At 38.7% G+C, this 27,980-nt stretch overlaps 1 pseudogene across 1 annotated transcript; it reads right to left on the reverse strand.

Annotated features, from left to right (window-relative positions):
* Positions 1-210: 210 nt before the first annotated feature.
* LOC143884594 (uncharacterized) lies at positions 211-27,833 on the reverse strand (annotated as a pseudogene). The gene is made up of 13 exons (XR_013252991.1): positions 27,450-27,833; positions 27,233-27,360; positions 21,697-21,849; positions 16,204-16,334; positions 14,421-14,657; positions 13,698-13,848; positions 8,497-8,597; positions 4,866-5,045; positions 3,190-3,245; positions 3,038-3,095; positions 852-972; positions 665-774; positions 211-563 (listed from the first exon to the last, which is right to left on the reverse strand). The product of XR_013252991.1 is annotated as an uncharacterized LOC143884594 (transcript).
* Positions 27,834-27,980: the final 147 nt, after the last annotated feature.

Raw genomic sequence — 27,980 nt, forward strand, 5'->3', positions numbered from 1 at the left:
AAATCATTAAATTATCTGAGTTAGTATCTAATAATAAATAGGGGCGTGATAAATCGACCCCCAAATATCTTAAATCAACCCTCTCTCTCTCTCTCTCTCTCTCTCTCTCTCTCTCTCTCTCTCTCTCAGAGGAGAGAGGCAGACAAATAGGGGGTCGATTTATCACTGCCCATAATCTATTTTTTTAGAATATCGAAATTGGTGTCTAAGTATAAATAATCTAATTCGATAGCACCCCAATAAGTTCTAAGTATATACAGAGCCTAATGAATCAACCCAACGAGGCAGATTACGCCCTTGCGAACCTTTATAATCACCCATATAAACCTTCTGTTAACTCACAAGGAAAGCCAAAAATGCTCTGCAAATGCAACATTGTGCTGCCCCAGAAGTGAGTCTTCAAAATCGATCATTTTCAATCCATATCCATTCATCGATATGGATCTAAGACCCGTGTATATAAAAAAGTCCTCTGCGTGATCCAAGCCATGCCCCCCAACTATGATTCTGCTCGTATAAGCTGTCCACGTACTCTCGTCTTTCCTCGACTGGTTCTCGTAATTCTGTACCAACAAGTGAAAATGCATGGAGGCACAAAATGAGTGAACACTAAAAAAATGCTAACAAAGAGTGTACAAATAGTCTTAGTGAGGCCATGACTAACTTCCAGTTCGCGGCCAGCACACTGTTGACACAACAGAATCCAGAGGGTCTGTTTCACATAGTAGTTTCCCGGTCTTGATGTCCCAAATCGTACACACCGGTCCTCTCCACCTAATATGATAAGTTATTGCGAACTAGTTCAGAGTTGGGAAGCCATACACAAGCGACTGTGTTGAAAAGGAACCTACCAGACATAACAAGTGATTCGGAGGGATCAATCCCGAGCTGTAGACGAGTGTGGCTATTCACATGCCCCTCATAAGATTGAAGAGGTCCTCTCTGGAGCAGGCGACGGTCGTAGAGATCGATCTGTATATGCACCAAAGGCAATGAATCAGTATATTGTGAAATTAATTTAAGGGACGCTGTGTATAAATACATGGTACAATTATATAAAAATGGTTGTGGACAGGTTAAAATTTTTGTTTTTGACGTAAAAGGGCATAAAACAAATTTTAACCCGGGGTAAAAATTTTGCTGTGTTTGTTTCGGCGTAATTTAAACCTGTTTTAGCCGTAAAATATTTCAGTGCAGGGGTGTTTTTACTCTCGCGATGGTGAAACTTCTGGGCATTAAACAACCCGTGAATGGTTTCTTCTGGCCCAAGCCCTCACCGGCCACCCGTATTGCCTTTGCCGACGGCAAGCCCACCCCTGCCGTCGAAGATGCCAACTCCACGCGAGGAAGCAACAATCCCCTCACTCAGTCCAGCTTCTCGACAATGCCAACTCCACCCTAAAACATTAATGCCCTGTTTTGGCAATGTTTCTAAACCAAGCTTTTGGCAAAGCATCAATGGCATTTCCCCACGCCAAACCAAAAAAATGAAGAGAAGAATGCAACTTGTTCACAGAAAAGCACTGCATCACTAAATGACCCACCAACTCCTCAAATGACAATTACATGATTCATCTATTGAGAATATGGCACATAGGGCTGCAACTCGGGTCGGGCGGGTCGGGTTTTGGAGAACCCAACCCTACCCGAGAAATATCTCGGGTCGCGTCGGGTCGGGTTTTTTTTCGGAAAACCCACGATTCCCAAACTCGGCCCTACTCATGATAAATCTCGAGTCGGGCCGGGTCAGGTCGGGTTTTTTCACGTTGACGCAATTTTTTAAGGAAAATTCTTGTTTGGCAAGGCAACTCAACTCATAGAAGTAGAAATTACACTCACAGTACACTTGAATCAAAGAATGATGTAATTACACTCTCATTACACTTGAATCAAACAATGCTGTAATCAAACAATGTTGTAATTACAATCAAACACTTGAATCAACTCAACTCATAGAAGCAGAAATTACACTCACATACAATAACACTGGGTGCGTGGGTTTTCACTTTTAATTTTTAACTAACAATAGAAAAAAATGTACATACTATAACTTATGTAACTCGGGTCGGGTCGGGCCCCTTCAAACCCGGCTCGACCCGAGATTCATGCGGGCTTTTGAATGCTCAACCCGGCTCGACCCGAAACCCATGAAACCTGAACCCAACCCAGGCTATTTTCGGGTCGGGTCGATGCGGGTCGGGTAAAACCCAGCTCGAGTTGCAGCCCTAATGGCACATGACTCTACTGTGAAGATGGGTCATCATTTATATATTATTCAAAGTTTCAAACCTAAAAGGATTTGTCTAGATGTTAATTGGCCAGTGATCTTATTAATGAAAAGAAGGTATCAGCAGAAGAAATAAGGACATGTTATACTCCATACAAAGACTAGGTTGCCAATAGAATTGCACCATTCTTAAGATGGGCATGGTTATCTCTTTAACAAGATCTTGTATTATTGATGCACCTCTAATACAATCAATTTATGTGTTAGAAGATAAAATTTGCTTTTTTCCATCATGTTTCTATGATGCAATTGTCACTCTTATATGCACTAGTATTTTGGACAAATGCCCCAAATAACTACAATTGTAAAACCATTATATATTGGGTCAATGAATGATGTAACCTAGCATGCAACTTCAGAATTTTTGTCTTTCCTAGTTCACAAGCTGCAGAAATTTCATATCCAAAGCATCAATGTTGTGAAAAATACGAATCAACTATATATAAAGGGATTTTCTAGGCAATTTTGGCACGATAACAGTCACATAGGCTCGCTTTTCAGCAGATTTTGTCTTGTTCATTTAATTCATCTGAGGTGCCTGTTCTCTCTTGCAAAAATCAGCCGCAAAATGGCTTTCTGCGAAATTGCCTAGCAAATACCATATAAAATTGTACTGGAACAAAATTGGCACTACTAAATATAAAATATTTCTGTATAATTAATTAATAAGTTTGGATTTTTTTTTTTAAGTTTACATTTGAGAATTGGATAAATAAAGAACATAAATTGATGAGTTTAAATGAAACTCACAAATCCATCCATCGAGCTTGCCAAGAAGTATTGATCATCAGATTGCAGTGTTGCCAAGCTACATGGAATAAGATTTAGTAAAACGTCAGTAAATGAAATGCATAAATAACAATACAGGAAAAATAATTAGTATCCAAAGAAGGTTGCATTACCTGCAAACAGCTGACGACATACAAATAGCACTGGATGGAATCAAATTTCCTCTGACCTGCAACACACTTTTAGATCCGTATGTGCTTTGGAATAAATAGAAGGAAAATGATATTTCCACCGCCTAATACTGTCTAAAGACCGGCCGATAGCTAGTGCTGCCCTCACCCGGTATTTGTCTTCAAAGAAAAATGAAAATAAAATGTTGTTTTCCTCACATTACTCACTGCATTAGAGAAGATGTGGTACGAGATGTGAAAGGATATTAGAAAGGGGATCTCATTCCAATACGGTGAGAAAAGCATTACTAGGATGCATTTTTGGGAAGGGGTGATAGATCAGAAAAGGAGACTTTTTTCCTCCATAGGATGCATTTTTTTTGGGACGATCTGTTACAATATCCTCATGGATCGGTGAATTCTTGGGTCGAACCGGATTTGCACCAATATGATGTGCTTCTCACAGCTTTCTTAGGTCTCTCTCTCTCTCTCTCTCTCTCTCTCTCTATATATATATATATATATATATATATATATATATATATATATATATATATATATGTCATGGCTCTCCCTTCTCACATCCACCTCTCTCCCTCAAGATCCAGCTTTTGATCCCTAGGAAATTTTTTTCCTTTCCTCAACTTACTCTTGAATCAGCATCTTTTACTCACTTTCCCTCCATTTCTACTCTCCACATCGTCCCTACTAGGCTACTACAACTCTTGACCTCCCATCTTGGATTCCCCTTGCCCAAGAAAATGCCCTAAAGAAGCCAAACTCCACCCTCACCTCCTATCAAAACAAAAGTCATACCCACACCGATGAAAATAATGTTGTTGTTCCAACTAAGCCTTTACTCCAATCCAAAGTCTCATGTCGGTTGGGAGCAGATTTTGAAAATGTTTAGAGGCAGTCACAATTTAACCTTCTTTTTTGGCGATGGTGATGATAAGAAGGCAAGTGACATATTTGGACTTCTTGGATTTGATGATTTTAGGGGATTTGTACACTGTTACTTAGAAGATGGCGGAGAGAGGCACCATAGAATGCATGTTAACTTGGAGAGGGAGAAAGAATGGAGTGAAATGGTGACAACCATGGAACGAAGTAGCATGGAGAGATCCAAGCAAACATTCTCTTTTGTTTTTTGAAATAGACCATGCAAACATTCTCAATCTACTTTCTCGCTTTAACTTACCGATTCGTTAAGAACTACAACCCCAACCAGTCACAAGACACGAGAGACAAATAGTAGGGAGTGGATAGGCTAATTTAGGGGTGGAAATATCAGTCCCCTAAATAGAATGGTTCTTAGTATGCATTCTTGGAGAGTATTTACAAATAAAGAAGCATTAAGCTTCTCTTTTTTGTGAAAAAACGACCAGAAATTATTAACGAAAACTAGAAATTGGATAAATATTGTAAGGCCATAGATTGCCCAAAGCACAACAAAAGTTGAGAAATGCCTTCTCCACTAGACCTTTGTGTGGGGGGTTTATTTGCCATTTTATTGCTTACACCTAATTTCCCTACATACCAATTGATAAGTTGTTTCTTTTAAACTTTTTGTTTAACTAAAAATAAAATAGAAATAAAACGAAAAACATTCACAATATTAAAAAAAAAAACATTCACGTTATACATAAGCATGAAATCCATATGCACAGCTCCAATACCTCAAAAAATTGTCTAGTCAAACTTCGGCATTTCCCACTAGGAGGCTCACGAATTTTATTGGAAGAGTAAGCTATTCTGTGTCTAGGAAGTCCAGTTGATAGTGCTAGAGAGTTTGGTTTCTGGCGAACATCAATTGCCACAATCACTCCATTTCTCAACCCACACAAAACAAAGTTTCCCTACAAAATGAGATACATAAATGAGTTTCTTAGTTTTAGTGGGTAAATAAAATAAGTTTCTTACATGCTAATACAAGAACCTGCAACAAAAAAGATGCAGTATTTGGCATATAGGCCATTTACTCTAGAGAACTTATTTTGACCATAGTAACTTGTAATGGAAAAGTTTCAGTTTCAAATGTATATCAGGACACATGAAAGTGATGGAAAGATGGTCAATTTACGCTCTACCATAGATCTAAACATTCTTATGTGATGTAAAAAGAAAAGCCACTAGGATGAATAGAACAAAGAAGGCTGCAAATAAGAAATATTGCCACACACATGCATAAAGAAAAGAGAGAATTTTCTAAATAAATAATAATCCAATCATTTAAACTAGTGGGAGGGATAAAATTCGAAAAAAAGTTATGGCCACTTGCTATATAAACTAACATTCAGAAAAATGCCAGATAAACGTCAGACTAGTTTCTACAAGAAATGAAATATCAAAAAAGATCCAGCTAAGAATTTGGATTTGTCAATCTCCATTACCAAGATCCATCAGATGCAACACCAATGCTTTAGACGCATGATGACATTAATAGTTCCCTCTATCTGGAAGAACCTTGAAACAGATACAAAACCCCAGACTTGCTACATTATCACAAACATCGGCCAATATGGGGGTATCTTACCCCAAATATGGCATAGATACAAAAAAGGATATGGAATGGGCAAGTCAATTACAACTTAAATTCAAGTATCGGTGTGGTATGGCACCATTTCAAATTGTCTAGGCATATCACAGGGTCAGAAACAATCAGGGGCTTCGAGGAGACATAAAATGGTTGCTCTTCCTAGCCAACACATTATGTTGGCTTTCATTACCTAGTACAACATGATGTCAAATTGTCTAGGCATATCACAGGGTCAGAAACAATCAGGGGCTTCGAGGAGATATAAAAAGGTTGCTCTTCCTTTTTTTTGAAAATTGACAATTTCATTGATACTATGAAGAATACATCGGGGACCAGGAGTCATTACTTGCATTACATAGAATCAATTAAGAGTGGCCAGGAGCATACTACTAGGCCAGTAAAAACCAAAAGAGGAGATCTTCTAGGTCAACCGCTACAGGTAGGTCCACACTTCCATACGCTGCCACCATCCCGAATGAGTATTTCACTTCCCTTTCAAATTCATCTACTACCACAGCCGAGAGTACCTTTCACCATTCCCCCTTCCTTTCCTTTACACTGCCCAATGGTCCCAATTGATTCGAATCCAACAAAATATGCCATATTTGTGGGCCCCATCAAGTCATATGTGTGACCTGCCATCACACAGACTTCTCCACCACTTTCTAGCTGGCGAATTTGATTTTCAAAATCTCGCTCAAAGGCCTAAAGCTATTGTGCGCCCCTAACCGTGCACGATAGCCAACCCATCAAATCCGATCTTCGGCGGCCTCCACCTTGCGCCACTGCCTGTCCCGGGGGATCCCCATTAAACCACCAATCCAAAAAACTCTAGTGTAACCCTAGAGACCACCATTATTCACTCTAACTTCTTCCTCTTCACCTCCACCAGAACCTAAAGCCCTAACCCTACCCTTCCTTCCACCTAACCCTAGAGACCACCATTGTTCATCCTAACATTCTTCCTCTTTACTTCCACCAAACCCTAATCCTAACTCTACCCTACCTTCCACCTAACCCGAGTCTTACCTCCTCCCTCAACCACTACCACTCCAGCCACCGCCTTCCACCACTCCAGCTAACTACCTGCAACCAAAAACATCTATAGCACCCCGACCCTTCTAGCCCCAACCTTGAACCTCGATCAAACCCATCTTTTACCCCCTAATCTCCAGGCGACAACCCCAACGCTATCTCTGGCTACCCGTCACATCCGCCACTCAACACGGCCCCCCAGATTCGGCGACCCACGATTTCCCAAAGCCTTTTGTCGGTCAATCGCCACACCATTTCCGACATCCCACGTGCTTTCCGCATTTCACGAGGGGGAGGAGGGTTTGGAATAACTGGCTATCTGCATCCTTCATCAAACTTTTTCTTCTCCACCACCTCCACATCCAATCTCCTCATTTTTCCCCCCGAATCCGGCCACCCTTTTTCATACTCCTGTCACGCTACCACTTTCGATGACTCACCAGCCCACTTTCTCCGTCCACCCTACTCAATTGCGATCCTTTCCCCATTAAATCTAGCCTACTCGGACCCAGATTCGGCCATTCCGCACCTCCAGCCACCATTGCTGCATCCCCTGCGAGATCTGCCCAAACCCGGGCATCATCCGGCCACTAACACCTCCCTTGCCCAACAAGGGAGAGAGAGGGATAGATCTAAGAGAGAGAGACCAAAGAGGTAGAAAGAGGGGGATCAGAAAAAGCAGAAAGAGAGATATCATGGAGAGATCTGAAAAATGAAAGAAAATGAGTTAGGGGGAGAAAGAGAGAGATCAGGAAAAGAGATCGATGGATCGGAGAGAAAGAGAGACCAGCGAGAGGGGGGACAAAAAGCTAAAAAGGAGGGGGAGAGAGAGAGAGAGAGCCTCCCTCCCTCGGGTTTCCATCGACCTAGGGAGGGGGGGGGGGGGGGGAGATGAAATCGCCTCGGAGCTTTTTTTCAGTCGGAGCCCTCTCCAAGATGAGATCAGTTATTCCTGATCACTTTGGTCTGGTAAACGGTTGCACTTCCTAGCCAACACATTATGTTGGCTTTCATTACCCAGCCTCCAATAAATTTTTATTTGATTTTATAGTGAAACGATAACATCGTAGTAAAGAATCTTGCCTCCAAAATATCTTAATTTAACTATTAACTTGAACCAAACCTTAGATGAATTCCAGGCTTCGATTTCCATCTCCCTACTCAGGTATGCAATATCTCAAAAAAAACCAATAGCATGATAAAATGTTTAATGCAAACAAAAGTGAAGATGAAAATGATTAAAAAAAAACATGACGGCAAATATGATGAACAATCACAAGATTAACAAATTACTCTGGTAGAAGATCTATAAAACATGACGGCAAATACGATGAACAATCACAAGATTAACAAATTACTCTGGTAGGAGATCTATAAATATGCATGCTTTGGAATGGCTATAATCGATGATGCTTTTTTTAAAGGTAAGCTCGATGACGCTATAATGCAATTATACGTGTCTCGTTACGAATAAAATTCAATATTTTTCTATGTTTACCTGTTATGTTATTGTGTTGTGTTATGTATTTATGTTATTTTATTCGTTACGAATAAAATTTAAAAAAAAAAAATTATGTTTACCTGTTATGTTCATGTATTGGGCCATGTATTATGTCATTTTATTTTGTTTCACAGAAAAAAAAACATTAGCACCCATTTAAGAGAAGTTCTATTCACAACAAGAAGGCAACTTGAATGAAACCCGACATAAAGTGGTAAGCAATGGCAGATGTTACCGACTGATCAAATTGTTGAGACAAGACGTCACTTTTACTCCAGCAAACCCATGATAGCACTCCAGATTCTAAATTTATCAAGGCAGCTCCTAGGTTGGTGCCTATAAAAAAACAAGAAAAAGAAAAGATGCTGTAGGATCCATTAAAAAGTTAGAATCTAAACCAAAAATTGTCCCAAAAAAGCCAAGCAGGAAAGGAAAACTATTAGAAGTCATGGCAGAAGAGCTACTTCATGCAAGGTTAGCAAAATCATGGGTCATAATCAGAAGGGTTATGTTGATCTTGGGATGCATGAAGCGAAAGTTTCAAAAGGTGGGAAAATGAAATAAAAAATAAAAAATGAACATGAGGAAAATAAGTACAAAGAAGCACAATCATATTACTTTTTTTTATTAAGAAATTAATTATCACTACAATATAAATAATTACGTAATAAAATATTAACATAGCCAGAGAAATGTTAGGACCACTCTCAAGGGTGAGCTTCTTCCCTCACTCAGGCCCACCCAATATATGGCATGCATGCCGGGTCAGTGCCATTTATTTGGTGGATCCCACAACTCCTAGCTAGCTGCCCCTTTTTTCTTTTTTTTGGAGTCTTCTCAGTAACCGAAATAAAGGATAGGGATGGTAAGAATTATGCATCCCATACAAAGGGCATTACTCAGAGTTGTCCTATGTTTTTTTTCCGAAATGGCGCAAGATTTTATTAAAAAAAAAAGGGGGAGAAGCCCCGTGACCGAGATGGTCAGAGATACAAGGACATAGCAGCAAAGCTAAAAAGAAAAAGACTGCATCAAGGGGGATCAAGGAGGAAGATCGACAAAAATATCCAGTCTTGCCCTATTAACTCTTGATAGGTCGAGTTAATCAGCCTCACTATTAGTTGGACGCTTAACAAACTGGAAAATGACTGAATGCCCCCCACTTGATCCATGATCTCATCAATCAAATCCGCAAAGTGCAAACCTCTATGGGTGATAGCAGCTACCATTCATCCATCTAATAATATTGAGGGAGTCCCTCCACTACTAGCCTATCTAGATAACTTCCGTCAGTGATCCTAATTCCCTATTGCAACGCTCTCACTTCCACCTCGTTGGAGTCCTTTACCACAATGGGTCCCAACTCCCGAGTAAGCCCATCTAGTCAGTCCTTCCTCGTCCCTAAGAAGCCCTCCTACACTTGTCGGCCCGGGATTGTCAATGCTAGACCCATTGAAGTTTAACATCAGCTAGCTTGGATCAGGAGGGGATCCATCTAGGGGATACTATCTCTGCTCTCTTTGAGTTAGAAAAAATCTCCTTCCAGCACCTATTAAGGTCAAAGCTAGAGAAGAACTAAAACAAGGAAGAGTTCTTGGCCACGAGAATACGAAGGCATTACTATTCGGTGGGGGTCATTTTACGGAATGGTGTTGGGTAATGCAGGAAAGAAGGGCTTCCAATCGTATCACACCAAGATGGCATCCGCTTCCAATGGGTTGGTTCAAACTAAATTTTGATGGGAGTTCTATGGGTAACCCGGGCAGAGCGGGTTTTGGGGGGATCATTCGTGACGGGGAGGGTAGTACCATCATGACATACTAGGGCTTTGCAGGCACATGTGGTGCAATCGAAGCTGAGGCGAAGGCATTACTATTCGGTCTTCAATGGTATGAAAAAAACAACTCGGGACCATTGATTGTGGAAGGGGACTCATCTAACGCAATTGCGTGGGCATCGAGCCACTCATGCGGACTGTGGAGATTCTATCAAAAACTGGATGCCATACGAGATTTAATCCGGCTGATTCATCCTCGACTACAACATATGAAGCGGACGGTAAATTCGGCGGTGGATATCTTGGCAAAGGAAGGAGGGGGCTAACAGGGAGGATGATAGGATTATCATTTCCGGCCCTTCCGCTAATTTACTCTAACCTTCTAATTTACCCTAACCTTCTACTTGTATACTCTGTATATCTGGACTTATTGGCTAGGTCGGAACTTCCTGGGGGGACAGCTTGTCCCCTTTGTAATGTCATGATTTTAATAAAATTTGGTTGTTAAAAAACGAGAATACGAACGAGATGATTTTCGTATAGATAAAATGAGGGCCTTGAAGAGCATTCTTGAAAAGTTTAGGCACTCCTTCCAAAGAAACCCAATAGGACCTACCAGCACCATCCTCTAAAGAATCCTCCCTATCCTAGGCCAAGAAGCACAAAAAAGAAAAAGAAAAAACAACAACAACAACAACAACAATTGTCCAGGAGGTCATCCAACTAAAGAGGGAACACAGGGAACACCCACAACTTCCCAAATCTTCCAAGAATGTAGCCCCACACCTCTCTAGCAAACCTGCAGTGAAGGAGCAAGTGATCTACTCCGTCCCATGCCTCTAAACAATGGGCACAATAGTCGATGATCATGATCTTGCGATGGCACAAATGGTCAACCATCAGAATTTTGTCCTATAAAGCAGTCCACCCGAACGTGCACACTCTAGGCAGAGCCAGAATACTCCACAAACTCTAACCAAGTGCGCGGAAATCAGGTTAGGAGCAATATGAACGTAGAAGAAATTTGCACTGACCTTGCAGAAGTGCTCCAAATCTAAAGCTTTTTGTCTCTGCCAGCCTTGCCAATGTAGGTGGAATCAAGAATATCGAGGAGTTGCGCAACTCTGTCAACCTCCCTGTCAAAGAAGTTACGTCTGAAATTAACTATCAGAGAGATACGACCCTCCACTCTCTCAAAGCAATCCTGACCAAACACTTCTCTATTAGGAACAACGACAAATAGAACATGGAAACATATCCTTTAGAGAGTCCCCAGCACACCATTTATCTTGCAATAATATTACTTATCCCATTTATAAACTCTAAACCTAGTGTCTTCAAGGAATTTTTACCATTTATCTTGCCAGAATCTAGTACCTTCAAGAAATTTTGGCTTATTCCTCAATATCTCTCTACAACGTCAAACCACTGAATCTGTATTTATTGTCCGAGATCAAGGTCCCACGACAAACCTCGCACTTGCTTTCAATAACTTTGGTCCAAAGTTTATTCTTATCTCCTCACACCTCCACAACTGCCTTCCAAGCTATAAGGAGTCTTAAATTTTGGATTCCAAGCACCACAGATTTGATTAGTTTGTAAACTTCAACCCCGCATACATGGTGAATCTTCTACTTTTCCTCTGTGCAGCCACATAAAAAATTTCTCTGAATCTGGCCTATTCTCTCGATCATTGTAATAGGACATCTAAGCAAAGATAAATGGTATATGGAGATATTGGCAAGAATTGCCGTAACTAGAGGATTCTCCCCCTAAAGACGCCAGATTTCACTTTCACCCTTTCCACAACCGGATCACAAGCCCTCTTTTTAGGTCCACCCTACGATAAGGTTCCATTTGGATTGCAGGAAAAATATTTCTTGTGGAAAAATTTTAGTCTCCGCGATTTAGAGGGAATTGATATAGTTATGGCTCATTTAGAATATAGAATTATAAATTGAAGGTCCCTCTAAGTAAAACTGGACTTCTTGTGGTTCAAGTTACTTTTTTCATTTGTAATCAAACAATTAAAAATAAGAAATTACATAAAAGAAATTATTTTCCAAACTTTTCTAAAAAATTCCTACAAATCTAAACAGGGCCTAAAGGAAAGCCTTAGATGAGTGGTCAGAAAGTGGGCCACAAAACACCTTAGTAATCCTACCATCTGATCTATCTCAGCATCTGCAAGATGAATACCGAGCAGCTTAGACTTCATAAAATTAGACCTTTGCCTAGTAACTACCTCATAGGAACGAAACACAACTTTTAGCTTTATAACTTTATATTTCTCAGCCTTGATAAAAATCAAAATCAGGATATCATCCCTGAACTGAAGGTGAGATACTTCTGCATCCTCAAAGCCCAATATTAAAACCTTCAATAAGGCCGCATTTCCTAACTTTATCCAGCATTCTAGTCAAGGTTTTTTCTACAATCAAGAACATAAAAAGGGATAGAGGATCACCCTGCCTCAGGCCTCGAGATGATTTGAAGAACTCTTTGGGAGAACCATTCACCAAAATAGGGAACCATGTAAGGGAGACACATAACATCATCCAAGCAGACCATTGAGTACAAAAGTCCATCCACCTCATTGGATAGTCCATGCACCTCATTAGATAGTCCATGCAGTTCTATTCTACTCTGATATGCATTTTCCATATCACACCACCTTTCCTCCCAGACTTGGAATAAAATTCTACAATCTCGTTAGCTATTAGGGTCCAGAATCTGGCGCCCATGAATAAAGATTGATTAATTATTAGAAATAATCTAGTAGCCAAAACTTTTGCCAGGACCATATAAAGGCATCCCACACGAGTGATCAGCCTGAAGTCCATAATTTTAGCTGTACCTTTAACTTTGGGAATCAGCACAACAACGGTAGCAACTGTGCTTTTATCTAGACAGAATCCATCGAGCCAGGGTAATGACCTCTGCTCATAGACAACAGGCTACTCTTTATCTCTTCTTCAGTGAAGGGATTTACAAGGGCTTCGCAGTCTATATCATCAATCGAGCTGAAATTCACCCCATCTGGTCTAGGGCAGTCCTCAACTTCCGCTGAATAAAGATCTTGTTCTATCCACAATCTCCTTGATGATGGTCTCCTTTGATATTAAGGGAGCTTATTGGGTTTCCTCTTCTTTCGCACTAGTCATTCCATTCTCTTCCTCTCGACAGATTTCCTGGATTCTCAACAAAACCAAAGCTTTCCAAACAGCCATGGCAAAGAATTTTACTCATGTCACTCCTTCAGTTTGGATTTCACGTTTAAAACTACTCAAAGATTTATCAATGAAATTCTCAAGCTGCAATGGCTTCGTACCAAGCAGTAAAAATTACTATCCCATAAAGAATTGTCTATGGTGTTTACAGTAAATCAGCCTGCTGTTTTATTTTTCATGATGCTAATGAATTGATAGTTGTTATGATGCTACTTATAGGATAAACACTAATCTAGCAATTTCAAAGGCTTTCATGATATTTGAGCTGCATCTGGGTACCTGTGTGATATTGAGTTAATATTTCGATAATGCTGTCAGAACTCTCATTCGTCACAATTTTATTCCAATATCACAGGCACCCAACTAAAACAAAAAAAGAGTAGGAAATGTATCAAAAGACCAAAGAAAAAGAATAGCCAAATAACTTACCAATTACCGCTTGTGTCCCATTAGAGTTGCAATCACCAGTCCAAATTGTGCAATGGAGTGAAGCAATTTCAATCATTCTCAAATCTAATGGATCACTGAGATTCAGAGCATATACAGATCCACCAGCTGTCCCTATCCAAGAGTGGCCACCCTGTTTCCTAATGTCAAGAATTACAAGAGCAATAATACATGATAATGCTGCCAAAATATTCGATGCTGGTGGAACAATTTATGGATATTTTATGCCATTCAAATATATATATATATATATATATATATATATATATTTTATGCAGTAATAGAAAAGGACTGCAGAAGCTTGCGTGCTCATTACCCAAAATCTGTAAGGGCTGTTTGAACAAGTGGATTTTAGAGTCCAGGTTTTAGTTTGAAAGCTGTGTAAAATTCTGGATTTTACAATGGAAGTAGGTTGCAGATGAAGGGTTTAAGTAAGAAATCTAGGTTTTAGAAATCTCTTACCCATACTGAGATTTCTAAAAACTGGAAACAGGGGACGATCTCCTACTCTCTCGCTCAATGGAAAGAAGGACGACAAATCAGAAATGACGGACGGTCTCCTTCTTCTCTCATCTCCCCTAGAGGATTTTGACGAAATCCAAGACTCTAAAATCCCCCTCAAAATCCGTGTATCCAAACGGCTCCTAAGAGAAACAGGGAGGCATTCAAAAATCATGAAGGCATCTTAAATTGTTTCCTGGATACAGCGCATGTTGGAGAGATGACCCATCACCAATTCTATCAGGAAGTTTCTTTCCGATGCCCTTTATGCAAGATATACTACACGGAAAAAGTATAGAAGCTCCCGGTGTTGAACTTTGAATATATCCAGGTGCTTTATTGCACTCTCCATCATATTCTGTAATGAGAGGCCAGACACGGTTTGGCATGCATTTTACTCCGTGACCAAAATGTTGCCCAAATTTTCCAACTTCATAGAGACTGCAAAAGCAGAGAACTTAAATAAACAAAGATTCCATTCTAGTGCCCATCAATATAAAGACTACAGATAAAAACATGTATGTATCAGAGTATAAACTGTCATGGAGAATCCCAAAAAATACCTTTAAGAGGTGAAAGATGCACACAAGGATAGAATTATTAAGGTAACTACTTAAGACAACAGCAAAACATTTGACAAAACCCAATAATGAAAGTAATAGAACAAAAAAACTGGGCAGGTCATTATAAATAGGACATTGGCAAGGGTAACTACTTAAGACAACGGCAAAACATTTGACAAAACCCAATAATGAAAGTAATAGAACGAAAAAACTGGGCAGGTCATTATAAATAGGACATTGGCAAGGTGTCCAATAAAGATTTAGTTATACCGATGGTAGGAAGCACATGAGATATGCGGCCATTTAAATTTTACATGAAAAATCTATAAGAAACTTGGGGAAAATAAAGGACAGAATACATATTGCAGCAATATCATGTGCATTTGGAAATATAAATTATCTGATGTGTAGGCATAAATGGGTTTCTTACATGATTACCAAAATGCCTAGTGTAATTGTCATTTCGTGTCAAATGTACCCCAAGGTTTGTAACCTAGTTTTTTTTTTTTTTTTTTGAATGATATAATAACCTATCTTACCCATAAAAAAAAAGATATAATAACCTAGGATTCCACTATCTTTTATGCAGTTCCAGTTCATAATTGGAAGATTCTATGACATCATGAATGTTATGATTTTCACTATTTGGGTTGAAAACAGGACATGGAAATATTGTGGGACAATGAAACGTTGACTTCAGAACAAAAAAGATGGATGTTTTATAGGCATTTTATTTTGAAGGGGGTTACACCTTAAATAAACTGCTAAATCCAACCTTAGAAGCAGGAATCTTCCCCATGGGTGCCGCTCCCGCACTAGAACCGTGATTCGGCGCTCCTTAGGAAGGAAACCGCTCCAATGATGCTCCCAACCTAGTCCTATTACTCCAATTCCACTGTCTAACTTCTTTGTACCAAAGTCTTCCAACTCTTCAAAGTACTTCACTGGAGCAAGCACAAAGGCGTCTTCAGAAGGCGCGGGGAAAGAAGGCACGAAAATGAAGATGGTTAGAAATTAGTATTTTTTAATGTACTTAAATTTTGAAAGATATATATGATGATGGTTAAAAATTTCTATTTTTTGATGTACTTGAATTTTGAAAAACATATAAAGAAAATATTACACAAACACTCTCATGGCGCTCCCAACTTAGACTCTTCTAGACTCCAAGCTTCCCCGCCCCCGCTTCGTGCTTCTAAGAATCCAACAATTTAACAATAAACTCAATTCATTGCCCTACCTAATTCCCATATGGTTTTTAATTTAGAGAATCATCCATTACAACTAAAAAAATCACAAGAGACATGTGAAATCACATACTGGCCCACGCGAATATATATCCAGTTATCCACTACATCAAGCAGATAATTGAGATAATGAAAACAAATGAATGCCTACCAAAGAGTCACCTATCCATATCTCACCTAATGGATCCATTCAAACAGCCCATTAACAAAATATCTGCCCCCTTTTGGCGTTGTGGCGTTTGAATATCAACATAGAACTGCTCCAAAGCACCATCAGCAATGCAATTTGCGCTCTGATACTTCCAAACCTGTAACATGTACATTGAGACTCTGTAAATACCAAATAAGAAATTAGAAACCCATAAAGATTTTGCTAGATATGTTCAAAAAAAGGTTTGATAAAAAACACTGAAAAAAATCTAATCAAACACCGAAAAAGTTGTGACCTAACTAAACAGAATATACACAGCATTCCATGACTTGGAAGCTGGATCCATCCACTCAGGTTGTGATCCCGCACCTGAAACACCAACCCGTGAACCAGGAGAGGTTTCCTACAAGAGGTGTGCTCACTGCCTATTAGGAACACGATTCCACCCTTCTAGGGAAAGCGCCCCCTCCATATATTCTAAATATAGATATGATTATGGTTATTTACCACACATTAAACAGTTATACCATGAAAAGCGCAATAAGTTATGCATCGTATTATTATGGGCATTCAAATTTATGAATATAACAAAAATCATACATGTAAAATATATTTTTTGGGGGAGAGAAACATGAAAAATATATTGACACTGCGTAAATATGAATATGATGAAAAATGTGATGGATAAATACCGCATTTATTTGGTTTCACTCTTCTAGTTCTCTTTAATGTACTAGAAGTCTAGAATGGATTGAATGGGAGGCATCATACCAATTTCTTTTGCTTTTGTGTCTATTTCTGGAAAATACACATGTTTTTTTTTTTGTAAATACAAAACATTACTTAATAAATAATTGCATGGATATATAGGTCATATTGTATGGTCATCACCTAGACCACTCCCAACCTCGAGCTGCTGAAAAATGACTGCTCCGGGCACATGCTCCTTTGCTGAGCCTTCCTTCAAAGTTCCATACAAGTAACAATTCAAGCAACTGTCAAGCAGAGCCCCCTCAAGAAACCAATATATTGTACATGAGTGAGATGAGTTAGCCCAAAATTAATGGTTCAATGAGGACCACGTAAGGAAAAATCTCAAATTCTGCAACAGTCTCTTGCATGTGATGGCTCAAGAACATTAAAATCACAGTGATAAATGGTCTGGCAATTAAAGGCTGCTGGTTTTTTTTTGTACTATTACTAATTATATAATCCCTGCTTTAGTGAACAGAAGATTTAAGAACTAAATTCTATCCTCCTCGGCACAAAGAACCATATAGATTAAAAACCAGACAATGCCCCAACCTGTCCAAGTGGCGCAGGTCGGAAGCTAAATTCTCAGAGTTCAGATATGGTGATCAGTTTTCACAAGATTCACTTTCAAAACACGAATACAGGTCAAAGCGCAGCCAAAGAAAATCCTAGTCAACTCGGCACAACACAGTCGAGTACTCAGTTGACACGGTCATAACTCGGGAGAATCGAAGGGGTTTTTATTGACTTTGTATGGCAAAAAACGCAGAATGTGGCCAATGCAAAAGGAAGTCGACTCAAGGTACCCCACGATGACGCAGGGGAGTTTGGAAACTGTAGTTAGATCTGATCATGAACAGATCGGAAATTTCAAAGATTAAGCAAGTAGACAGAAAGTTCAGATCATGAAATGAGTAACAGAAACAAAAATCAAAATTCAGTTAGATCAGACCCAAAACAGATCAGAAACTCAGTTTGAATTACAAATGCTAAAGGGTGGCCCAGTGCACGAGGCTCCCACCATTGCTGGGTCTGGGGAGGGCTAGATGTACGCAGCCTTACACGCCTGCTTCGCAGAGAGGCTGTTTCCGTGACTCGAAACCGTGACAACCAGGTCACAATGGAGCAACCTTACCGTTGTGCCAAGGCTAAACAGTGTGGAAATTAAGATTGAATTTCAGATGTTAGATCTGATGTTAAACAGTTCTGAAATTCAGATTCATAGCAAACTGATTGTATTCATCAGATTAAATGAAGAAGAATAGAAAAGAGTAATCTGGAGATAAGTAGTCTGCAGGTTGTCTGCAAACAAATATGTAACTCACATTGGAATCAAAGGAATTATAACTTTCAAATCAGCAAAGAGCAACAAAAAAATCTGAAATTGCAAGTTCTGGAATGTAAAATAAGATTTCTTGCTAATTTTCAGTTTTATGGAGAGAAAACTATAGAAAACTGAAACCGTGAGTGAAAAAAAAAAAAAAAAACTGCTGATTTATATTGTGTGGTCAGGTCACACGTTCAGATCTGAAATGGTGACTATCAGTCACAAGAATCTGTTGAATTATGCTTCTAAACAAATCTGAAACTAAGAATCTGTTGATCTGATCTCAATCACGAAACTCACCTGATCACGGCTGATCTGATTAGAGTGGAGGGTAATCAGACTCAAGCACACCTAACTAGCAGAAACTAATGAGATATGTGGCTTTCGGTTCTCAAAGAAAGGGAAATGTGAAATTCGAGCGAGGGGACCATGGAATTATTTAGGCACCAAAGGACAGCGAGCTGAACTGTAACAGATCAGCAACTTTGCAGGAAACAAGGCCCAGGCTAACAGAGAAAGAAAGGGTCTGTAATTCCATTACTGCAGAAAATTGACAAAAATCTGTCTACAAATCAAAACACATAACTTTTCTAACAAGCACCAGAAAACCGACTTATAAACTGAACTAAAAAACTTAAGGGGTTTTATACACTAGTAATTTACAAACATAAATTAACCACATAACTGTCATGGTAAACTGTCAATTGGCTATCAATGACCTATCGATAGTGAGTTATCAATGAGCTGTCAATGATAAGCTGGTAACGAACAGTTAATGAGCAGCCAACGATGAGCTGGCAATGAGTTGTTACTGAGCTGGAAATAATGATCTAGCAATGAGGTGTCAATAAGTTGTCAATAATGAGCTGAAAATTAGCTGGAAGCCATATGGCAGCTTACTTGGCACCTCCTTTGGATTTCTTTTTCCAACTCTGTCATTTGTTCTTCTCCAAGGGATGCACCTGCATCACCAAGTCAACTCAACTCATCCCAAGCTCGAGCCAAATCCTGAGTGGAAAGACACTGGGAATACTCACTAGACCAGAAAGAGTTAGATAAACACCGGCCTACTTATCACTACGTAGCGTCATTTTCTCACAACAGTTCAAAAGACAACCCTGCCTAGATTTACACTTCGGGGAGGAGAATAAGATTTTCAAGCTATAGCGAAGCAGTCTCGAGAAGTGTTTCACACACTAAATCAGTCCAAGGGACTGTGGGTATAGATACAAAAAAACACAAATTTAAACAAATTAATATAGGAATATGATGAAACAATGCCCAAAACTACCAAAAAGACAGATCAAGGGCAGAAATAACAGATTAAGCAAGAATAAATCTCCACAAACATTAAGAGATAACCCAACCTAGAGAGAACAGAGAAGAAAGAACAGATACAATGACTTGCTTGAAAAGGAACCCAAACCCAGCAGCAAGCTCCACCCTAAAGTCCTTATCTTGGAAGATGCGAGCTAAGAATGGAAGCTCTCTATCTATGCTTTATAAACAAAATAAAGCCCCAAACCCAAGAATTCTTGGGGCATGACTTCCCCTTTTTAAACCCTTAACATAAGGGGAAGATTTAAAAAATAAATAAAGTACCATTCACTTAAACCACTCAACGCAACTACGCCTTCGTCCCAAACTAGTTGGGGTCGGTAATGAATCCTTTAGAAAATTTTCATGAAGAAGGTGAATTCACTTAAACCACTATTCTAATAAAAACAAATGTCCTTTATTTCAGCTTACAATAAACTTTTAAGTCATAAGAAACTACTAATAAAACGTAAATAAGGACTCCCTTATGACTCCCTAAGAGTCAGATTGACCAGTGGAGGACCATGAGCCTTACACACCAATCATTGGTGGGCCATGGGTCACGCATGCATCATAAAGGCAATATATGGTCTCAAGCTGCTTACACGAGCCTGGTCTGAGAGGTCAAGGACATGTTGATGATGATTTGGTTTTCAAAGGAATGAAGATCCCCCTCATATTCATTTTTTTCTTTTTCGAAATGAAATCCACTCATATTCATAAAGAATAAAAATGAAGAAATGACAGCTCTTGTAGTTTCAAGTTACTATACAGTGGAAATTCGAAAAGACAGATGAACACAGTCCTTGACATTTCTAAGGACTTACACGTCGTAAAAAAAGCTTCCAAGAAAAATGGCTGCCTGCTCCAAAGGGGGCAGCTTCATTTTGCATTCCTGATATTCTTTACGAAACAAAGGTGAAGCAGAGGGAGTAGCTGATGGAGCTAAAACAATAATCACCATATCAAATCCAAAGGGGAACTCACGAGTCACAAGTGATCCAGGGCTCCAGGCATCCATAGAGATTAGTAGGCAAACTGATAGACCTAACCATGACCCAACCAAATTTGAACTATGCTAGGGGAGTAGTCAGTCAAGTCATGCACAGTTCTTGTGTTCCCCATTTGGAGGTGGAGACAATAGTCGCCAGAGTGGGAAGCAAGTGCAAGAAGTGAAGCGGAAAGCGAAAGCAAGGGGTTTAGAAAAGAGAAAATGTGGGAAGCAAATATATCAAAAACCAAGTAAAGTGAAAATTATGAGAAGCGACAATAAAACTCACTATGAAGCTTGTAAGAAGCCTCATTGGAAATGAACATGAAATATATATAAAAGGTAGAATTGTCATAGGTTAGGTAGGAAGGGTTAATATAGGTAAGGATTACACGTAGAAAAGAAGACTTCGCAACTAATTAGAATTATAAGTTTTGGAATTTACAATTTCACATGTTTTATTTGGGAAGCGGGAAGAACTTAGCTTCCGAAGCGAGCTTCCCATCCAACTAGAAAGTTTCTGTTAAGTACAGTGCCGAAAATCCTAAGGTCTCGGACTACGTGAAGTATTGGTACTTTGCATTCCTATACACAAGAGTACATGATTAGGGGTTATACTGGTGAAATGACCAGTATACCCTCAATATATTTAACAATTGTCATTCATGTATATAGTCAATTAATATCTAAGGGACTTTTGGTCATTGACTGCTTTTGGTGTTAGTTGCTTACTATATCACACTGCATGTAATTATTTCATTATCTATAGAGATAAGAAGAGACCTCAATGATATGAAGGACAGTTTCACCAAAACTCCAAGCAACAATTACTTCATTTGTTTCTTCCATTCAAGAATCCTTTGAACATGATGATGATCTTCGCCAGTGAAACTTGCATAGATCAATCCACATAGCCCACAAGCATTTAGCTTGCAAACACTGTTTGGTTTTAATAAGGATACTGGACAGAATTTATTCCATTCAATTTCAGTGACAACAGAAGTGTTAAATTGGCAGTAAACCTCATGCTCGTTGTTGTAACCGAAAAATATGCATGTTGACGCCTTAGGAGAGTAAGTTCACAAGCAAAAAAAATAAAATAATAATAAGGTAGATACAGAAGAAAGATACCGTAGGTTGGGAAGCTTGTATGTTTTGGTACTCATGCTGAAAGCTGCTCTTTCGTTTGCTGAAAGTGATCAGTTTACCATACAACTCCCTAAGTTGAAACAGGTCAGCAGCTTTGATTCTCTTTCTCCTTTGTGTGTTACTTTTATCATTTGTCTGCAAAAGAATGAGTGCATTTATTCCAAATCCAAATAGATTGCATAACAATCTAGCACCATCTGAAGTATATACAGCCTGCAAAAAACAAGCTTTTCTAATTTATAAAAAAATTGGGAGCCATGCTTCACAACAATTATAGATTCCCTAGACTTTCTACTTTTAACGACAATTATAATGAGAAGGAAGTTTTCCTAATCTAAAAATCCATATACACCATCATATATGTTAATAAGTTACAAAACCTAGCAAGTAGATCTCCAAGATTCCCTAGACTTTCTACTTTTAACAACAATTATAATCCAACCAAGTATTGATAACTAGCTTGAAAGACATAACATAAATAATCTATCAACAACTATATCAGAAATAAAAGTACAAACATGACTCCTAATAAAAGTAGAAATAAGACTCTTCTTTTGCATAATGAGAAGGAATTCTCTTGTCGTGGTTTAGACGTTTTCTTGGATGAGCCGCGATCATCAACATCCCTGTCCAATTGTGCGCCATCTCGCCATCGTTCTCCCGGGATTACAAAAGACTTGCCCTTGAATCTAAGTCATTCTCCAAATCTAATAGCTTGTCGTCAAAAACATCATAACAATGACCAACCTAAGAAATCTTTTGCTCATTGAGGTCCAAACAATATTGGCACCATACAAAAACAAAAATCTTTAGAGAGAGAACAATCCAGCGGTAACCCAAGTGGCATCCACAAGTGGGCATACATGATGGGGGCCATCATCCAACAGCTTCAAGCCAAGAGATTCTTCCAACAGCCTTGAAGACCAAGCAGGGTCCAGAAGGCACCTCTAACAATTGAAGACTTTCGAATGAAGCACAAGGTAATGAAATGGGACAAAATTATAGTTTGACAAATTTGTTCATAGTCAAACTTTTAAAATGGGGATTTTTTCTTTCTTTCGGGTTTTCGTGAGTAAAGAATTGACTTAGAAATGTCGCAAGGTTGAGATTTGGGTTTTTAGTAGTTCTAATTAATAAAAAGTTTTAGTTAGAAAACAAATTTAGGAGGTTGCGTTATGTTTTAAAATTCAAAAAAAGAAGAAGTTAGGAGGTATGTTTAATGATTGTAACATGTTAAGAGCAAGGTTTAAAGTTTCGGTTTCGGTACCGGTTTCGGACCTTGAAATTTCAAAATTTCGACCGAAATTTCGGTCGAAATCTGGTACCAAACCCGAAACTAATATTTTATTCAATATTAAATTAAGCTTGTTGCAGTTTTAATAAAGGGGGTTTCTTATAGGTTATACGGTAAATCAATGAGTTTTAGTCAAGGTTTTAAATTTCAGTTTCGGTGTAAGTTTCGGCCACCACCGAAACCGAAATGTTTCGGTTTCAAGCCGAAATGTCGGCTGAAATCATGTAAAAATATGATTATGATTTCATTTATTTTTTCAATTTCGACCGAAATGTCTAGAATTTCGGTGTTGAAATTCCGGTAGAAATTCTAACATTTCGGTGTACATATTTAAAATTTCGGTGGAAATTTTGTAAAAAGTCAAAAAATTAAATTTCAACCGAAATTTCGGGGACATTTCGGCAAAATTTTGGAACTTAGGTGAAATTTCGGTAAAATTTCAGTGAAATCTTGTAAAGAAACGACTTCATGTGAATTTCAGGCCGAAACGAAATGTTTCGCACGAAATTTAAAACCATTGTTTTAGTAGAGTTTCTAACCTAGTCTTTGAGTACAATTAGAGTTTTAGAAAAGGGGAGTTTCTAAAAGGGAGAGTGGGAATCTGTTTCCTAGTTGGGAGAGAGCATTCCCACTCCAATTTACATGTCTCTACTACAAGTCCTTGAGTCTATAAAATGTAGGCCGTATGGCCATTAAAATATGGATGGTTGAATTGAATGAATGATGAATATTGATGAAGCTTAAAGCTCTTGCTCTTGCATGGATGAGTGATTCTCCGAACTTTTCTCATCCGGCAGGATGCCTATGGAATGTTAGTGGTGGGGTGCCCTACCCCAAGTGATCTTAAGTCTTTTTTCTTTTTTTTTGAATGGCATTTTTAGTGAGTCTATTTTCTCTACTAGTCTCTCCTCCTACTCTTCTCTTCCAATCTACATCCTTCTTGTGTTTACAAATCGTTCTTGTTTGTTCATGACTTCAATCTGAGACAGATTTTCATCTTCTCAGAAACAGCCTCATTCATTGATCCAACGATCCGGCCAAGATGAAATTCTAGGGTTTCACTCTAGACTATGGGCAACCCATCAAAGTAAAAATCCATATCTCATCTAATTGGTAGATCGTGACTTATGATCCGATCCAGACCTAGAGTTTGATGTTTTCTACGGGAAAAAAAAAAACAATATACACTCAAATCTAAATTTTAATAATCCGATCGACTTCAAACTTTGGTATTAGCTCGTAACAATGTTTTCTAAAAATCGCTCACTATGTCAATTTATCTATAGTAAAGGAAGTTCCAGGCAAGTACATAAGCAAATCCAACCAACTCATGATGTCGCCAATCCAGTGCCCAAGGAACTAGACCTTATGCAAAGCACCGGAAAATTCCTTGCTTGCCTCCAATTGAATCTTTTGAAATGGATTCTAGCCCTTCAAGCCATCCTATCATCCCATCCTTCCATAGAATTCCTATAGTTGCCAGGGTGGGAAACGGATTCGGGAAGCAAAACGGGAAACGCAAGAAAAAAAACAGAGGAGAAACGAGAAATGGGAAAACAATAAAAATTTGTACGAGAAACGTCTTACGAAACACATTAGAAACGTTTCAGAAACGATAAAGAAAACGTTAATGAAAACACATGTGAAACATAAGGAAAACATGAAATATATGATTTTGTAGATTTAAATTTTGTTAAGTTCAAATTTCTATTTGGATATTTCTTACTTTTAGCTTTTATTACGGTATACGTTGTTGCTTTGCTTATTAATATCTATTCCACAATTTTTTTTAAATGATTTTCGTAAGTTTCACACATATTTCCCACACGTTTCACATTTCGTTTCTCGCATATTTCATATAAGTTTCTTATATGTTTCTCATGAATTTGGGAAACGAGTTTCCACCTTTTATGGGAAACGAGTTTCTCACCTTTCCGAAACGCCTTTTAGGGGAAACGAGTTTCCCACCTACCCAAGCAATTTCCAGCTACTATGATACTTCCTTTAATGGGGCATGGTTCCTACTATCGATCACCAAAGGGAAACATTGACTTCAAACTTTGGTATTAGCTTCCAAAAGTGTTTTCTAACTAAAAAGCAACATTTTGTGAAAACACAATGGTTGGATCATTTCCAATCTCCTGTGGCAGTTGCTAATTTTAGCATCTTTTATACCAAAAATTCCTTGCTTCCCTCCAACTGGATCTTTTGAAACAGATTCTAGCCCGTCGAGCCCTCCTTGCATCCCATTTTTCCATAAAAATCCTACATCAATACTTCCTTGAACGGGTCATGGCTCCTACTATCAATCACCAAAGGGAAACATATCTCCACCGATGGTGGTGTGGAGCATATTGCCTAGATTACTTCATACAGAGAGAAAAGATCCTCTCGGTGCAGTCTCATCATATGAATCTTCTTTCTCCTCAATGTTGCCATTGTCATCGTCAACAGAAAATGGAAATGTCTCTTCAAATGGTACTTCTTCCTCGTTATAATAATCATAAAAAATATATAAAAGTGGCAAACCAATAAATTTGTTGAGTTTGATGATACCTTCAAACTCCAATAAATCCACCTTTAGATCAACGTGTAGCATCTGATTTGGATAACGAGCCCAATGATTGTTTCTCGGCCCTTCATTTGACTCATCTCGTGGAGCCTCGCAATGGAAAGGGTTGATATCGTCATTAAAACTGAGGCTAGATTCATCGTGACTCTAAGATTATATGCACTCTATACATTCCGTTAGTCAAATTAGTTGCTGAACTTCTCTTCTCAAATCTGACTTTGACATCACTAACTCCCACGGTCCCACCATTGTGTTCTTGTCGATCGCAAAATCACAAGAACAAACATGGCTTCGATACCAAATGATCCAGCGCGTAGTGGAATCAAGAAGTGAGACAAGATCAAACACAAGCTTTTGGGGTGTCAAACACTAGCTCACAAGAGGAGGAGCCAAGCTCTTCCACATGAGTTTTCTTTAGTCAATATCAAAAGGTTCCCTGAAATCCATATGCATTATCATTTATAATAACAAGAACTAAAAACCCTAGCTAGTAGATCTCCTAGATTCCACAAACTTCTACATTTAACAATTGCTATTCTAAACCAACCAAGTATTGAATATTGACAAATAGCTTGACAGACCAATCATATATAATCCATTAACAAATGTAATAGAAATAAAAGTAGAAACATAACTCCTGATAAAAGTAAGAATATGACTCATTTTTTGCATAACGAGAGAAGGAATCCTCTTTTTATGTTTTAGATGTTCTCTTGCATGGGCAGTGATTGCCACCATGACCAACCAGTTGTGCGTCGTCTCGCCATCATAAGCCCAGTATTATCACACTTGAAAAGAGGGTGCTTCACTCCATAAGAAACTTCTATAAAGGAAGAATTTTAGAACCCAAATATCCATTTTAAGTGAACAATGGTTAGTTTCGTATATTTTTACGAGATCTACAATGGCTATATCTGGTCTAAAATGGCTATATCCATATATTTTACAATATTTCAATTTTCAGGACAAAAAAGGGAGCCCAAATTTTATCAACACAATCAGGTTATACTTCTTGCAAAGTTAATCTTAGTAGAGATTTTAAAAAGAGCCTTTTTTGACATGTTCAAGAGTCCTGACACGTTCAATCTCTCTTGGCCGCCAATGATGTTGCCTAACACCTATAAATTCCAAAGTACACAGCCTTTCACATAGCTACCCAAAGCCGGCCCCTTAAATTTCAGATGAGCACAAACAAATGAAGCTATTAAATGCAACGAGACTCAATAACTATCCACATCCCCGTATCCTAAAATGTACGCATTAGTCTGACTAAGAGTCCTATATCACATCATGGTACCAATAATCTGTATATTTTACTAAGGGTGGTTGAATGTATATCTCACTGAAAACTAGTTTATCAATATCCTACCATTAACTTTCAGGGGAGAAAAAGGCTAATTGAAATTGGGACAATTTGAGACTTTTGAGATTTCAACTTACATATAAATTGCAAGCTGAAAAAAAAAAAAACTGCAAACGCACCATAAGGTTGAGAGATTAGAGAGCAATCAATCAATCCCATCTCTTGTAGTTTAATCAATGAAGATATCCTATAACATGCTGAAAGTGGATAGTTACTATGTGTACAGAGCTGCTAAAAACATAAAAGAAGAGAAATTTTGGCTCTAGAAAACTAGAAACCAAAGAGATACCCGGTTCGGCTTTGATGATGATGAGCCTTGAATATGAGAAGCAGTAGTATTAGGGTTTGAACCCGGAATCCGACCTTTGACAGGGAAGTATCTATTCTTCTCTGGGTCGAAATAGAAACCCGGAAGATCTGAGAAGCAAGCAAAAATTACAAGGAATGAATGAATATTTGCAACCAAAAATACCTAATCAGAATAAACCCAAGAGAGGAAGAAGTACCTTGTGGCATATTGGAAGGAGCGAGTATTGAAATCTGAGAAAACCCAACTTGTTTCTTCTAAGAACAGAATTTATTTATTTTTTTCCTCCAGCTTTCGCTTCAAAGAAAGAACCGCTGTTGTTTGGATACGTAGATTTTAGAATCCATGTTTTAGTTTGAAAGTGCTGTTAAATTCTGTATTTTAAGTAAGAAATCTAGGTTTTAGAAATATCTTCCCCATCTTGAGATTTCTAAAATCTGAAAACAGAGGATGATCTCTTACTCTCTCGCTCGACAGAAAGAAGGACATGAAATCAGAAAACGGCATACATTGGGTCTCCTTCTTCTCTTATCTCCCATCCAGGATTTTAAGGGAAATCCAAGATTCTAAAATCCATGTATCCAAACCCAAACGGCTACTAGACCTGGCAAACGGGCGGGCCGGGCCGGATTGACCCGGCCCGTACGGGTCCGGGTCAAACGGGCCGGGTCAAAGTGACCCGGAAAATTCTACGGGTCATTGACATTGGACCCGCACCCGGCCCGTACGG

This window comes from Tasmannia lanceolata, unplaced genomic scaffold, assembly GCF_043159265.1.
Source record: "Tasmannia lanceolata isolate RefF3 unplaced genomic scaffold, GAP_Taslan_0.1 ptg000008l, whole genome shotgun sequence".
Lineage (NCBI taxonomy): Eukaryota > Viridiplantae > Streptophyta > Magnoliopsida > Canellales > Winteraceae > Tasmannia > Tasmannia lanceolata.